The following is a 15450-nucleotide window of genomic DNA, read 5'->3' on the forward strand; positions in this document are numbered from 1 at the left end:
GAAAGGTTGAAATTATTATAGCTCAGGCAGGTTTTCTGAAAAAGGTTGGTTAAAGGAGATGGACCCAGCTGAATTACAATGGAGAGCAGAATGGCCTGAGCTATAGTGTGGGATTATGAAAAGACCTAAAGCCTGGGGCATGGAAACTTGAATTCTCGTCCCAGCTACTCAGAAAGTGAACTTGGGCAGTTGAATTAAATTCCCTGAGCTTCTGTTTCCCTATCTGTTCAGCTTTGGCAATATCATGAAACTTTCCAGACTGACTTCAATGAGCCTCTGTTAGCTTTCGAACCTTTAAAAAGTTTCACTTTTTAGTCTGTCTTCACTTGTAGTTTTTTTGCACTTAATCGATGTATCTTACTTTAGACACAAACATCTGAAATTTCAAAACAGATCGACTAAAAAGGTAGTTTACTATATTGTTGAAAATTTATTTGTTAGGGGTGCCTTGGTGGCTCAGTTGGTTAAATGTCTAACTTTTGGTTTCAGCTGAGGTCCTGATCTCAGGGGCCTGAGATCAAGCCCCGGGTAGGGTTCCATGCTCAGGGCAGTCTGCTTGAGATTTTCTCTCCCGCTCAAATAAATAAATAAATCTTTTAAAAAAAAGAAAGAAAATTGATTTGCTAAAAATAAGATTCTTCAGAAGGTCTGATTTTGTCCCCAGTCAGATAATTAGCAGTGTCTGGAGACATTTTTGGTTGTTACAAGTTGGGGATGTTGCAGGCATCTAGTATATAGGGACAACATATAGGACATTCCCCCCTACAAAGAATTATCCAACAATAGCCAAGGTGGAAGGATTAGTTTCAAGGACAATCTTGTGTAGTCAAAGGATAGGTATATGCAGGGTTCATGCTCACTAAAAATTAAAAACATTTATTTAAAACAGCATGCAATAACATCAAATTAGCAGATTTTTTTGAAGTTATATAACACACTGTGGCAAAGGTATGGTGAAATGGTTATCTTATTCTTTGGTGCAACTTTTCCTACAAGCAGTATTTTGCCATATTTACCAAGCTCTTAAAATGATTATTCCTATTGACTCAGTAATTTCAATATAGGGTTATATCTTATGGAAATAATGCTAAATGTAGAGAAAAAAATGGGCCAAAGAAAAGTGATAAGTGATATTAATGATAAGAAAAACTGAAGACAATCTAAGAACAGTTAAACACATCCCGTTAAAGGAATATTATGTAGTTATTTTTAATAATGTTTGTTAGGACTTTGTAGGAAGGAACATGGGAAATTATTGATTGCAACATAAAGAGGAAAGGAGAAAATAACTGATATATATAGCATGATCACAACTGAACAAAATAAATTGATGTGTGAAAAGACTAAAGGAAATGTATAACCCATCCATATAAATTGATTTACAAAAGTTTTGATTGATACATTTCAAGCACACTATACAATCACATAAAATATACTTGGTTATATCTTCACTAGTATTTTGTGGTATTTACCATCCATTTCTTTCACATACGTTACGTTTTCGTGATTTAAAAGCCCAAGAAAACAAAGAGTTTGCTTTTTATTTTCCTCATCATACTAAGGACATAGTTATATGTTATATGAGACTATTAAACAATCGGGCATGCTCTCATGCACTATTGATGGGACTGTAAATTGATACAACCTCTCAGAAAGGTACCTTATTCATATGCATATCCTTCAACACAAAAATCCCACATTATCCCAGAGACACATCAACACATCTAAACAAAGCAGTATATCCAAAGATATTCATTACATTATAGTTTGAATAAGAAATAATTGGTAGCAAACTAAATGCCCAACAACAGGAAAAAAAAAAAAACCCAAATGGAAAAACTTCCTTTGATTTTGCTTCACCTAAAGCTGTTGTCTTCTTTCATCCTTTCTTTTGTCATCAACATTTATTTAACTAAAATTTTAAGTGACTCTTCATATAGGATAACCTGATATGTAGCTCTGTTGTGGGGCTTTAGATATTTAAAAAAAAAATAAAATGCAGTCTCTGATTAAAAGCCTAATCTAATTAGGGAGGCAAATACACAAAAAACTTCTTAGAAAAAACTGCCTCCAGTTGTTGCTTGAATTTTCCCATCCTCTCCTCAATCAATTTTCCACTTCCAATAAAATCAGTGATCTAGGGGCGCCTGGGTGGCTCAGTCGTTAAGCGTCTGCCTTCGGCTCAGGTCATGATCCCAGGGTCCTGGGATCGAGCCCCACATCGGGCTCCCTGCTCCACAGGAAGCCTGCTTCTCCCTCTCCCACTCCCCCTGTTTGTGTTCCTGCTCATGCTCTCTCTTTCTCTGTGTCAAATAAATAAATAAAATCTTAAAAAAAAAAAAAAAAACAGTGATCTATTGGATCCCAAATGTCAAGCCTTCTCAGTTCTCATCCTCTTTGGCTTTTCTCATTTTAGAGGATATTAATGATTACAAAAGCGTTTCATGTGTGTGCTCAAAAGTTATTCTCACAAGACAATGGACTCTGAAAAACAAACTGAGGGTTCTAGAGGGGAGGGGGGTGGGGGGATGGGTTAGCCTGGTGATGGGTATTAAAGAGGGCACGTTCTGCGTGGAGCACTGGGTGTTATACACAAACAATGAATCATGGAACACTACATCAAAAACTAATGATGTAATATATGGTGATTAACATAACAATAAAAAATTTAAAGAAAAAAAGGGAAAAAAAGTTATTCTCATAATAAGCTTGTAAAGGAGATATCCTGCCACAAACCCAAACTCCCATTCCCATTTATCAGAGAAGGCTCAGGAAGAATGAGTTACACAAGGTCACCTGGCAAATACATGACAGAGACTGGACTTGACCTCATAGTTTCAGATTCCAGAGCTTCCATGCTTCTAACTATACCCCCGGTGCTTTCCATGGCTGACTAAAGGAATGACTGGATGCATCTATATTAATCAACTTCATGCATACAGAATGCAGAATGTCAAAAAACATTTGTCTTTCTCTGACCTAATCTGACAGCACTTCATGCGGCTCTAGGCATGGGATTACTGCCCATTAACACTTGCTGTCTAGCTTTCAACACAAAATGCTTGCTGACTGTGGGCACCTGAATGCGCAAGATGGTGCCTCATTGTACTGAAATGTTATCCTCAGGATTCCTGTCACAGAAGAACCTTAGACATGACTGAGCTTTATAATTAGGAATTTTTGGTGCCCCAGTACCCGAGCAGCTCTAAGCTGAAGAGCAGATGGACTTCCCTTTTATCCTATTTCACTACTAGAAGGTCATGTTTTAGTAAAGTTCCAATTTACAAATAACCGCCTTCATTCAAGTATTTTTGAGTAATCAATGAAATAGGAGCATCTTAAATGCCCAAACTAAATTCACTGTTGATATCTCAACCTATATAACCTTTAATCAATGGATTAATTCCTACCTAGTTATATTCTAATCCTGCTGAAACCTTATGATCCTGGTATCATCTAAAAATGTCTAAATCAATGCTTCATCACTTTTTTTCTTTCTTATAAAAATCGTGAACATAGACTATCTAGAATTTCTGCCTCATCTAATTTGTTTGCAGGTAATTTTTAACTGCCTACATCTGTTGTCCCAGGAAATTTGTTGTCTGATAAAGGTAGCTTTCTGCCCGCTTTTTCTAAAGTAAGAGATATAAACACATAAGGGTTTTTATCTTCTAAACAATCTCTTGCTTATAGTCCTAATTAGTTCAGTCATTTGCTTTTATTTGTTGCCATCCCATTTGAACTTTTTACTGCCATTTGAAATGTTTTCTGAAACTTGCCGCTTATTGTCTTTCTCCAATATGTAATTTTTCCTTAATTTGGCTTGTTTACATTGCTTTCTTCCTCCTTCACAATTTCTTCGTAAATGGATATTTTTAAATCTCTTCCATATGTCTCTATAACTGGCCTAAGATCTCTGTTAGGCATTTATTTAGTGTGAACTGCTGTCTTTTTCTTTCTATTTCCTTGAATAAATCCACCTTAATTTTGTCCTACTTTTTTGAAGTGCTCATGATGAAACTGAATAAAATCCCAATGTTTGCAGTCAGTCAGCCACTTGCTGGGTGCCCATGACAGGCACAACACTGTGCTAAGCTGGGGGATGGAAAAGCCAGGCAGAAGGAAGAACCATGAAAGTAGAATGGAATACAAGAGTTCTTAAATTTAGGAAAAGTTAAAATGTAACAGGGTAGATAGGATATCTAAAAAATCAGAATTCAAAAAGGAATATGTAAATATAGTAAGCAAGTATGAATGGACTCCATGAATTCTGAACGAAGAAGCAATGATCGGTCGGAGTCATCAAAGAAGGTTCTTGGGAGTGATGGGCTTTACTCAGGGAAGTGTTTAGGAATGTCAATAGTTCAGCGGGTGCTGGCCATATTCCAGCTGGAGGAAATGGCATAGAGATAGAAATGAACAATTTGCTCAGACGATATCTAGTTCGTTGTTGGATGAATAAAGGAATCAGTCTGTGGACATTGCGAAAGCAGGGGTAAGTTTGTGAGTATAGAAGGAAAGAGGGGTGCTTATCATTTTTAATTTGCAGGAATACTTCATGTAATTTTGATTCTGATCCCTGTCAGTTGTGTGTGCCGCACCTCCCAGTCCTTAGGTTGTCTTCTATCTTTTTTTAAAGATGACTTGATGAGCACAAGTTCTTAATTTTAGAGTAGTCAAGTTTATCAATCTTCTCCTTTATGATTAGCACTCTGTATCTCGTGTAAGAAATTCTTCTCTGCTTTGAGGTTAGAAAGAATTTCACCTATATTTTCTTCTGAAAGTTTTCAAGTTTAGCTTTTGATATTTAAGTTCTTAGTCCATCTGTGATTGATGCTCGTGATCTACATTATTTCCTAGCTCAGTTGATTCAATTGTCTTTCCCCAGTGATCTAACATATTCCCTCAGACATACACTTCAAGTTGCACAAGTCTGGTTTGGGTTCTCTGTTTTGTTCCTCTGGCCAATGAAAAAGTAATAACCCCGACCACTGACACTTTGAAAGGCTGCCTTACATTGTTTTGGCTCCATGGCAGGTCTCCCAAGGGCCAGGTCTGGATCACATGGCCACCCCAAGTGGGCAGCAGCCAATGTAATCTGGCTGAGAGCCTCCAAAGAACTACATGAATTTGAAGAGAAGCATTTTCCAAATGGAGGACATGGGGAACAATCATCAGTGGAAGGGAAAAAGTGATTTAGGACAGGCAAAAAATCATCACATGTTTCTTCTTATTTGAAGTAGAACCTTTGCTGAGGTGTTCTTCCTCCCATCTCCATAGACAGAATATTAGTTTTGTTATATTGATTTACCAGTCTCACATATATGTTGAAGACACTAAGCCCTTTATTATCATATCTGTGTTCACATATTTCCCCCAGTTTTTTCTTTTCTTTTTGATGTTACCTATCACATTGTACAACATGGAAGTGATGATTTTTGTGACTCCAACTTCATGGAGCTTCTAAAGTGTGACTTTATAGTTTTATTCTTTATTGTGACTTTTATTTGTAGTTCTTTTCCATTCTAATACCTAAAGAATATCCATGAATATGTATTTCTTTTTTTAAAAGATTTTATTTATTTATTTGACAGAGAGGGAGAGAGAGAAAGAGCAGAGCAGTGGGAGAAGCAGGCTTCCCATTTAGCAGGAAGCCCAACGAGGGCCTGATCCCAGGACCCTGGGATCATGACCTGAGCTGAAGACAGACGCTTAACGACTGAGCCACCTGGGTGCCCCATGAACATGTATTTCTAAAACACTTTATCCACCTGAAAATTATTTTTGGTGGAAATAATGGGAGAGTATCTAAATTTCCCAAATTTGCTTGTTAATTTTCTTGGCACCATTTAGTGAATAATCATTTCCTTTCTGGTCTGTAACCATTTTATACTACACTATTAATATAAAACATAGTCTTTGTCTCTTCTGAGATCCAGACCCATATGTAATATATCTTCTGGCCTCTTTCATATGTCCTTTGACTGAATAAATACAAAATGGTACTTATGATCATCACTAAAATAAAATAAAATAAAATAAATGCTGCCTTAATTATAACAACTGTATAATGTGTTGTTATATTTGGCACTATATTAAATCTATAGATCAGTTTACATAGGGTAGGTAGGTAGGTAAGTAGATAGACGGATGCACCTCAAGTAGACCAACATGAAAGTGTTCATGAACACAGGATTATGATTAATCTAATTCTACACGCTTGAGGTCCAAAGGTTGCCATGAACAGGGAGTAAATGGCATGCTACTGAGTGCATTTTTGGTAAGGTAAGTTTTTTTTTTTTACTCAGGTATTATTTTGGATTATATCATTAATGACCTTGAGGAAAACAAATAAACACAAGAAATCTGCACCAGCCAAATCAAAATTAGACAATTCAACTATCAACTTTTAATAAACCACAATTTTGAGAATCACCTGTCACCTGTCTTACAACTAACATTTTTTGAGGGTATGAACTGTGTACACCCAGCACCTAAAAGAATGTCTAACAAATAGTAGCCACTCAGTGCATATTTGAGGCATGAATAAATAAACAAGAGAAGGATGGAATGGTAGAGAGTGTCATGGACAAAGTCTATACTTTTAAATTTGAACCTTTAGTTCAACAAGTTTTACAGACTAAAATTCTTCCCTTAGGAAAAAAACATCTGCATATAAAATTCCATGCAGCTAATCAAATGATACTGCCTCTGCACTGTCACAGAATTGTGTTAACACTCAGCAGCATCTATCAGCCATCCAGTGGAATGGACGCACTGTGCTAGATCCTGGGAGGAGCTGTGAAAGGAGATACATGAGCCAAGCAGTCATGGCCCCTGTTCTAGTTTTCATTCAAGCTGAGAACACAAAATGAACCAAAGAGAAAATGTCAGAATACTCAGGGCAATAAGTGTAGATTAACTCTGTTCAAACTATGCACACCCGTGTTGAGAAAACAGGCAAAGCAGCAGACACCCCTTGGGCAGGTGAAAGCAGAGGAGCTCCCTCCCTTGACAGCTTTCCCTACTGTGGAAGGATTTACTGTAACTTCTTACTGGTTTTCAAACTGTGGTCTCAGACCACTGGCAAGTTATGATTAACATTCATGTAAATAGAAACGATATATGTTATCTATATTCATACAATATAGATTTCTAAAATACAGACCTTCAATTTTAACTGTAATTTGTGGATAATTTCCTTATAGATTTATTTACTATCTATATAGAATAGAATAGAATAGAATAAAATAGAATAGAATAGAATAGTTCATAAAGTGTGAAAGAGAGTGCCTGCATGGCATATACTGAAAATAGGAAATAGGTGTCAGTTTACTAAACTTGTATTTCAGTTACTTCTATGGTTTTATATGTGTAGGGGAGTGCTGGGCTGTTATAAACTATATTTCTTACTGTAGAGTCACCCAACATGTTTGAAAGCCACTGCTCTAAACCATGGTAAATTGAGCCCCAAAAGGATCTGGGCAGCCCGCTGAAAAGCCCAGTACAAGAACAACCACCCTTTCTGTCCTGCACACATGGTGATAACTCCTCAAGGTCTGGCTCTAGCCACTCTTTGATAGGCTCATACTTTGTTGCCTTGTCTTTCCCAGATTTACAGCCGGGCAGCAATCTTTGTTTAAAAGAACTTTCCCCATTTCTTGTAACTACTTGCAAGGCTGGGAATTCTGGTGGCAGCTTCCCAGATATTTATACTCTGCCATCAATTTAGAAGTTGTCCCAACTTCCAAATCTCCATTCAGCTTACTCAACTTGGAGCAACTCTCTGCAGCAACAGTATAGAGATCCTGTTGCCCCTTCTTATTCTATCATTCCCAGTCCAGCAGAGCAACACCAGGGTGAGCCCGTAGACACAAGTGAATCTCATACTGTGATTTTCAGAAAGTGTATGGCTCATTTTAACTATATGATGTAGAAGGAGTGTATATTCACTTAATGTAGTACATAGGCAATTATGCTTTCCTCTAAGAGTAAATCTGTAATTATTCTGTAACAACCGCCTTGCATAATTTCTTTTCCAGATAAGCTTTTTAAGTTTTGAAATTGAGAAAATAACATTTGAACTAATAAAGTTGAAATGGTCAGCACTTTTCCTCTAATGCTCATTTGTCAAAAGTTCTTAAAACAATGAAAAGTAAATCTTTGAAGAAACAAGACAAATGGATTCTATCTATGGAGGCAAGTTGTGTTTGTTTTTGTTCTGATTTGTTTTTTTTTTTTTTTGTATCTTTTTTTTTCTTTTTCAGTGAAAGCAAAACAAGACAATCCAAGAACCAAGATAAGGTCAGTTTTACAGGTCAGTCCTGAATACATCAAATGAACATATAGTTAGGAGGTACCTGCCAGATGAAGAACAACCTAGAAAAGAATCAAAGAATTAGAACACAGAGATAACAAAAAGTGGTAGGCTAGAAGGTTAGAGACTGAGTGCCCAATTTCTACCGTTGTCAAATATCTTTTGACTTCAATGAGATTCCATGTACTACTGGATTTCATGTGCTCCCATGTGAGCAAAGGAACTACACCTATAGGGTACGGGCAAAACATGAATCTGCAATTATGTCCATTATCTGTTACAGGGGAGAGTGCCAAAAGTAAATAGTACAAAGGATATGGCTCTTAACTAAGGCTAATATACCTGAATAACCAGAATGTGCTCTTTAATTTTGTAATTTATCATTCACAGGAAAACCAGGAGGCTTTTAAAATGATATTAAATTTATTTTGGCCACGCCAAATGGATTCACTGCAATGAGAAAAATTTTGGAGGGTAAAAACAGAGACATCTTCCTAAGCGTATATTCTACCCATACGAGACTGGTCTTGTCCTTTCCTTTTGTGTGTGAAGCTTATGAACGTTCATAACAGAAGGCATTTCATAAGTCTTTCTTATTGTTTTCCATGTTTATCAGATATTTCAACATAATGTGACTTTCAAAGAGAGTAGCCCATGGAAGTCCTCCAGATTGCCCTTGGGATGATCTCAACATACCAATATTTACAACTGTATCTACTCTTTTATCTCTGGAATAATTTAACCTGTTGGTGATCTCTCAGTGGACTTATCCTCAGAAACTTTTATTCTGTTAAGAGACACTACAGACCCCTTGGAATTTGAGAAGTGTGGGTTGCCTATTAAAAACATGAATTTGGCGCCTGGGTGGCTCAGTCGTTAAGCGTCTGCCTTCGGCCCAGGTCATGATCCCAGGGTCCTGGGATCGAGCCCCACATCAGGCTCCCTGCTCCGTGGGAAACCTGCTTCTCCCTCTCCCACTCCCCCTGCTTGTGTTCCCTCTCTCACTGTCAAATAAATAAATAAAATCTTTTTAAAAAATGTGAATTTAATAGTAAATTAGGTAGGTTTGGTAAATTTGTTATTGGTGCTAACTGTATAAATGCTAAAAAAGAAAAAAAAAAAAAGACAACCTTCCCTAAGAGTGTTTTGTTGGTTTTGCAGATAGACTTCTCTTATGATGTAGAGATTATTGTGTAGTTAAGAATTAAATTTATATAACTTTATAAAGTATGCCTAGTCTACCTTATCAATTATACTTTAGGCCTTTTTCTTTGAAGTTTTCAGACTCCATGATGAGGTTTTAGAGGAAACATAGAATATCCTTATTCCAGGTTTACTATATCAGGTACATACTATGCCAGGTACAAATGTAATACCTGACATAAAACAATTTGTTCAGTAATGCCGTTGATTCGGGAGAGCATCCTGACTTCTGCATTCAGAATTTGTAGGCAAAATAAGCAGTGCCCACCAGGGGAGTTCTATAAATAAGTTGGCAATGAACAAGGATTGCCTCTTGTTAATTAAGAGCCACTCAAGAATGGGTCCTTGACTTTTTGTAGAGTGTTGTAAATCTTCCCTTTTTAGAGTGCGGGATTTTTATTTTTAAAGAAAACACACATCTGTGTTTATACCAGATGCTATGTAGACATTTCCTATTATTATCCATTCTTCTGTCCATTGCTACAGATGTTACAAGTATCTTCTAAACTTTTCCCCCCCTCAAGGCTAAAAACAGAACCTAGCATTAAACATAACAGTAAATGAAGAGGCAGAGAAAAGCTGAAATGAAAAACAGATTCATTATTAGATTAACTCTATTCTTCTACTACTTGGTTACCTCAACAAGACAATACAGTTGCAGTACAGCCAAAGCTACATATTTGTTTTTTTGCATAGATAACTCTGGAGGATAAACGGACCTTCATTCCATAAAGAACTTTTTATGATATCGTATGCATACAGAATTGCCCTTAGGTTAAAACCCTTAGTTGAAAACCTCTCCCCTGTTTGCCCAGTTCTGACTTAATTCTTCTTGTAACTTAAGACTTGTACTAACCTTGTAATGAACAAACATTTGACTCATATTTTCTGGAGCTACACCGTTCAATGTTTAATTTAATGACATTATTTAGAGTCAGATCAAAGGGAGCAAATGCCTTACCAGAGAATACACTGACAATGTGCTGTCCAGAAATAAGCTTTAATAAAAGGATTCAGTATTGATCTAGCTACATAATGGTTCCAATGAAGGCATATTGAGGCCTCACTGGGTAGCATACCGCGGCTCCTTTACCATCCTCTACTCACTGGGGACAGGGTGAGGATGGAGAGGATGCCTCATCCTCAATGCCACTGATTCACTGAAGAATATTTATTTAGGGTCTACTATATACAGAGTTTCTCCTAGGAACTTTGATATTGTGAGGACTTTATTCTCAGCATCACCTTCTTTCCATAACTTCAAGACTTGGGAGAACTTTAAAAAAATACCATCATTACTGAAAAAACTGAGGACCCCAGATCTGAGAGAAGATCATAGTCCATCCTCTATAAAGTCCTTGATAATAAGGGGACAAGAAACTCAAGTTTATCTCTAGTTAGTAGGTCTAGACCCAGAATACCAACTATATTTTAAAGAGCCCTGAGGAAAACAGAAGCAAAGTATAGATTTGTTAAATGGAACTTTCATCTACTTGACCAGTGAAAAGATAAAGGTTTACTTTCAAATGGTTTTATGTAACTTACATTTTCTGAGGTTCACTCTGAGAGGCGGAAAGGCACTGCATCAGATCACAGAATGAAGGACTTGTGTCATTGGGGTACTGTTCTTGGAAAATTAATAGGTTCCAGAATCAAGCAAGATGATTAATACTGGCTTTCATTTGATCTATAAACCACAATGACAGGCACAGCATGCCCTGACTTTGCCTGGCACTGTGATTTAATGAAAAGAGAAAGCTTAGAAGAAGACTATGAAGGGAAAAAAACAAAAAAACACCCTTCTATATTGGGCCAGAAACTTCTTGATTGATATACCCACCTTTTGATTTCTAAATCTTGATCGGGGGGCTTTTGTGTATGGTAGATATTTTCTTTCCCAAGATAGCAGGGTAAAACGTGTGAGGTTTTTAAACACAAGTGACAACAAGTATAGAAGGGAAGTGATAGCTTCATATTTTCTGAAGGAAATGCCATTTGCAAAGATAAATAATAATGCTGAAGAGAGTAGGGGAAAGTGAATGTGCTAATAATCATGGGTGTATTTTTATAATGAGTGTACTATTAAATAAAATCAGTTTTGAAAGCCCGATTGTAAGGCTGAAGTAGAAGATGCATGAGGCCACAGAATACACTGGTGTGAGTGAATCTACCAGCCATACCCTATCAGGTCTCAGTGTTTTGTTTTGTTTTGTTTTTTAAGATTTTATTTATTTATTTGACAGAGAGAGACACAGCAAAAGAGGGAACACAAGCAGGGGGAGGGGGAGAGGGAGAAGCAGGCTTCCCATGGAGCAGGGAGCCCGATGCGGGGCTCGATCCCAGGACCCTGGGACCATGACCTGAGCCGAAGGCAGACGCTTAACGACTGAGCCACCCAGGCCGCCCCAAGGTCTCAGTGGTTTTGACTGGCATTGAAAGACCACTGTGTGGGTGAAAAAGATGGAATATCCAAACCCCTATGTAAAATGTTGGAGCCACTGTAGAAATCTGGAGCTGTCATAAAACCAACCTGTAGTCACCCCCACTGTTTTTCTTACAACTCTTATTATAGCTCAGAACTCTGCTTCAAGATGGTCTACACTCACCAAATCACCTGAACTTTCATCTCCACCTCTCTGACTCCTATAATGGTGCCTGCCCCCATTCTGCATCCTGGGCATTTCAGTCTATGCCTGATCCAACATGGCTAATATACCCTGCCTGATTTTGTTTCCAGAGATTTCTTCAGACACCAGAGCTTCTTCCTTATCTTGCTAGCAACTAACTCTCTAGGGGATTTGTTAAATCAAAATAAATGGGGACGTGCTCCACATGATCACAAAGAGATTCTTTATCCTGTGATTGGATATGTACATCTGCCTCAATGGCTGGTCTCAGTGTTTTTGTATTTTCTTTCACTCCCTCATTTTTCTCTACATTTATTGAACATGTCTATATGCTCCACACTTCAACTCTGAGTTAAAGTCATCCCCCTGCAGAACTTAACCTGCCAAGGACAACAGCCAATTTATAGATTATGGTATAGGGATGACAAACGTTTTGATAGATGTAAACATAGAAGCTATTGGACCACTCAAATCAGTTTGCCTTATTAGTTTGGCCGCCTTGATCAGGAAATCACTGGATTGAAAGGTCACACAGTACGTTTTTTCATTAGCAAGCTTTATCCCCAAATCTCTTAAGAGTATTCCTTCAAAGGATATTTAGTGAGTATCTGTAAATAACCAGGCACTGTTCTATAATTTTAGTACTGACTGGAACAGAGAAACATTCCTGCCCTCATGGAGCTTACAATCTTCAGGAGCCAAAACTCCACTAGATAACACGTGAATACATCAAACGTAGAATAGGGAAGATAGAAGTGTGTGCTAAAGAGAAGAACTAAAGCAGGGAGGAAGGGTATGACATATAGAGGGAGGTCAGTATATTAGGGTGACTAAGGAAGAGCCCCCTGAGACAATGACTTCTGCAAAGTGATCCAAAGGATGTGATAGGGTGAGTTGTGCTGCTATATGGGGAAAAGCATTCTAGACAAAGCTATTCTAGCAAATGCAAAAGCCCCTGTGGCAGGAAAGTGCCTAGTGTGTCTAAAAACAGTAAGAAGGCCATTGTGGTGTGAGATCAGAGAACGGGTTAGTGAGAAGTCACTCCTTTTAAAGAAGAGAAGATGAACTCCAGGAAAGGATACGGTGCTTGGAGAATGAAGTAACGATGCTGTCGTCAATGCCAGCAGTATGGGAGGGTAAAGCTCCGTTTCCCAGGCCTGGAGTCATCATTGTAACTTTCAACCCTCACTCCTTGCTCTTGGGATACCATCTGATGTACACACTTCTTCAAGGGAAGATGAATGGGGGTGGTAATCTTAACAGACAATAAGAAGGCAATTAATTACCTCAAGCATGTTGAAGAAAAAGTACAAAAGTGATTGTGCATCCTCACTACCTAATTTCCCCCTCTTCTTCTTTTCTCCTCAACGTCCTTTCTCAGCCTGACATTATCTTGACAGAAAATCACCATTGAACTTCAATGGCACAACTTTCTACAAGACCTAAACCAACCGTAGCTAAGAATTGACTCTCCAGAGATCTTACAACCCCAAATTGGCTCACCAAGTAGGAAAACAACCCTATAGAGCAACACCAATGAAACTATCTGGTCTCAAAAAATTGAAAAACCAAACACACACTCACCCATACACGCTAAAAGACAAGTCAAAATTCTAGACAAAACAAAAAAGGAGACCTTTGTAACTGCCTCTGAGACAGTGATTCTCAACCTTTCATCAATCACACATCCCTCAGAGAATTTGATGAAAGATGTGGAATCTGCCTCAGGAAAATGCATATGCATTCGGTTTCAAGGGGTTTCTTAACCCCATGAAGCCCATCCATGGATGGCTCCACAGAGTTGGGATTCAGAATATCTGCTTAGGAAAAAAAATCCTTTCTTCTTCAAAAAACTAAAAATTCTTTGTATTTAGATTCATTAAATATAAATATGCTCCTAAAACCCAAAACTTGGGTTCCAGCTCTAGGATCTCCATTGACTATAAACACACTCCAGTTTACAATTTAGGAATCACAATCTAACCTCCCTCCTGACACTGGGAGCAGACATAAGGCTGAAGCTGGGGAAAGGAGCTAGCAACAGAATTCAGTATCAGGGAGAGGGTTCATCCAGTTCAGACCACCTGCCTTTGGAGATGCCATCATCAAGCAACAGCAGGAGGTACCCTCTGGGCCCTGGCTCTGTGCCCCTTCGGCAGCATCTCCGTGACCCTGCTACGAGTCCTGGTCCCAGGAGAGGTACTGAGTTATGCAAACAGATTTAGCTGTCTTAGAAAGAAGCTTTTTCCCCCTCTCCATATCAGTGGCTGTTCCTCTGTCTTACTTATTCACTGCACTCACCTGGAATAGCCTCTAGAATCTCTTCGTAATACTAACCTCCATGCCATCATGTAAAGGGGGAAATTAAGGAGAGAGGAAAAGAAAGATTCTGTCTGCTGATATTTTCCTCATCTGTGTACCTGCCAACCTACCAACAGCCCTATGATTCTGAGCATAAGCACTGAGGTTAAAAAAAAAAAGAAAGAAAGAAAGAAACACAAACCCTATAAAATGATAACGTCTTTACTGCTGGGAGATGGTCCAGAAGAAGGAAGTGTTTAAACATGAATATATGCATCGTTTTTTTTATCAAAAAAAGATGCTGATACTCTTATTTTAATAAAGTGCAAACTGCTTCTCCCACTCTTTTCCTGTTCCCACACACCTTCTCTAGCCACATGGGTTTGTGCACTCGTTGTTCTCACCAAGGGAGTCAGCTAGGAAGGAAATGGTAATATGTTTAGGATGGCTGAAATCAACACTTGTTTCACAAACCATTATCCACAGTCCTTACTCATTGCTGTGACACATTTGTAATTCATGGTATTGAAGGTGGGGGTAACTGTGTTTTTACAAATGTGTCACCCACCACGACTGCCCCATGCCTTCTAGGAGGAAACTGTATCACCGTCAGGGAGGTTGGACTGCCCCCTGAGAATCAGAAACTAGGCTCTTAGACAAAAAGAAGTCTTCCTCTCCTCTGCTGGGGCCCCAGGCTCAGCCTGCTTGAGAAGCGCTGTCAGTGGCAGAAGTGGGGAGAGGGGGCTCCTCTGAGGAAGGCGTCAATGCTCCAGTTCCCTCCAAGGTCTCCAGCTTTACCCAGATTCTTCTTGTCCTTAATGAGGGCAATTTCTCAATCAGAAATTCTTAGGTGTTACAGGAAAACACAGCAACCCCAAAGACCAGGAAAGGAAGTCGCCAAGTTCCTCTGGGCATATCTGGAGGGTCTGGGGCTGCTGCAGACTCCTGCAAGGTGTGACACAAGTACTGGGTAAAGATATGCAGACATTAGGGATCATACAG

Source organism: Zalophus californianus, chromosome 3 (assembly GCF_009762305.2).
Source record: "Zalophus californianus isolate mZalCal1 chromosome 3, mZalCal1.pri.v2, whole genome shotgun sequence".
NCBI classification, from domain to species: domain Eukaryota; kingdom Metazoa; phylum Chordata; class Mammalia; order Carnivora; family Otariidae; genus Zalophus; species Zalophus californianus.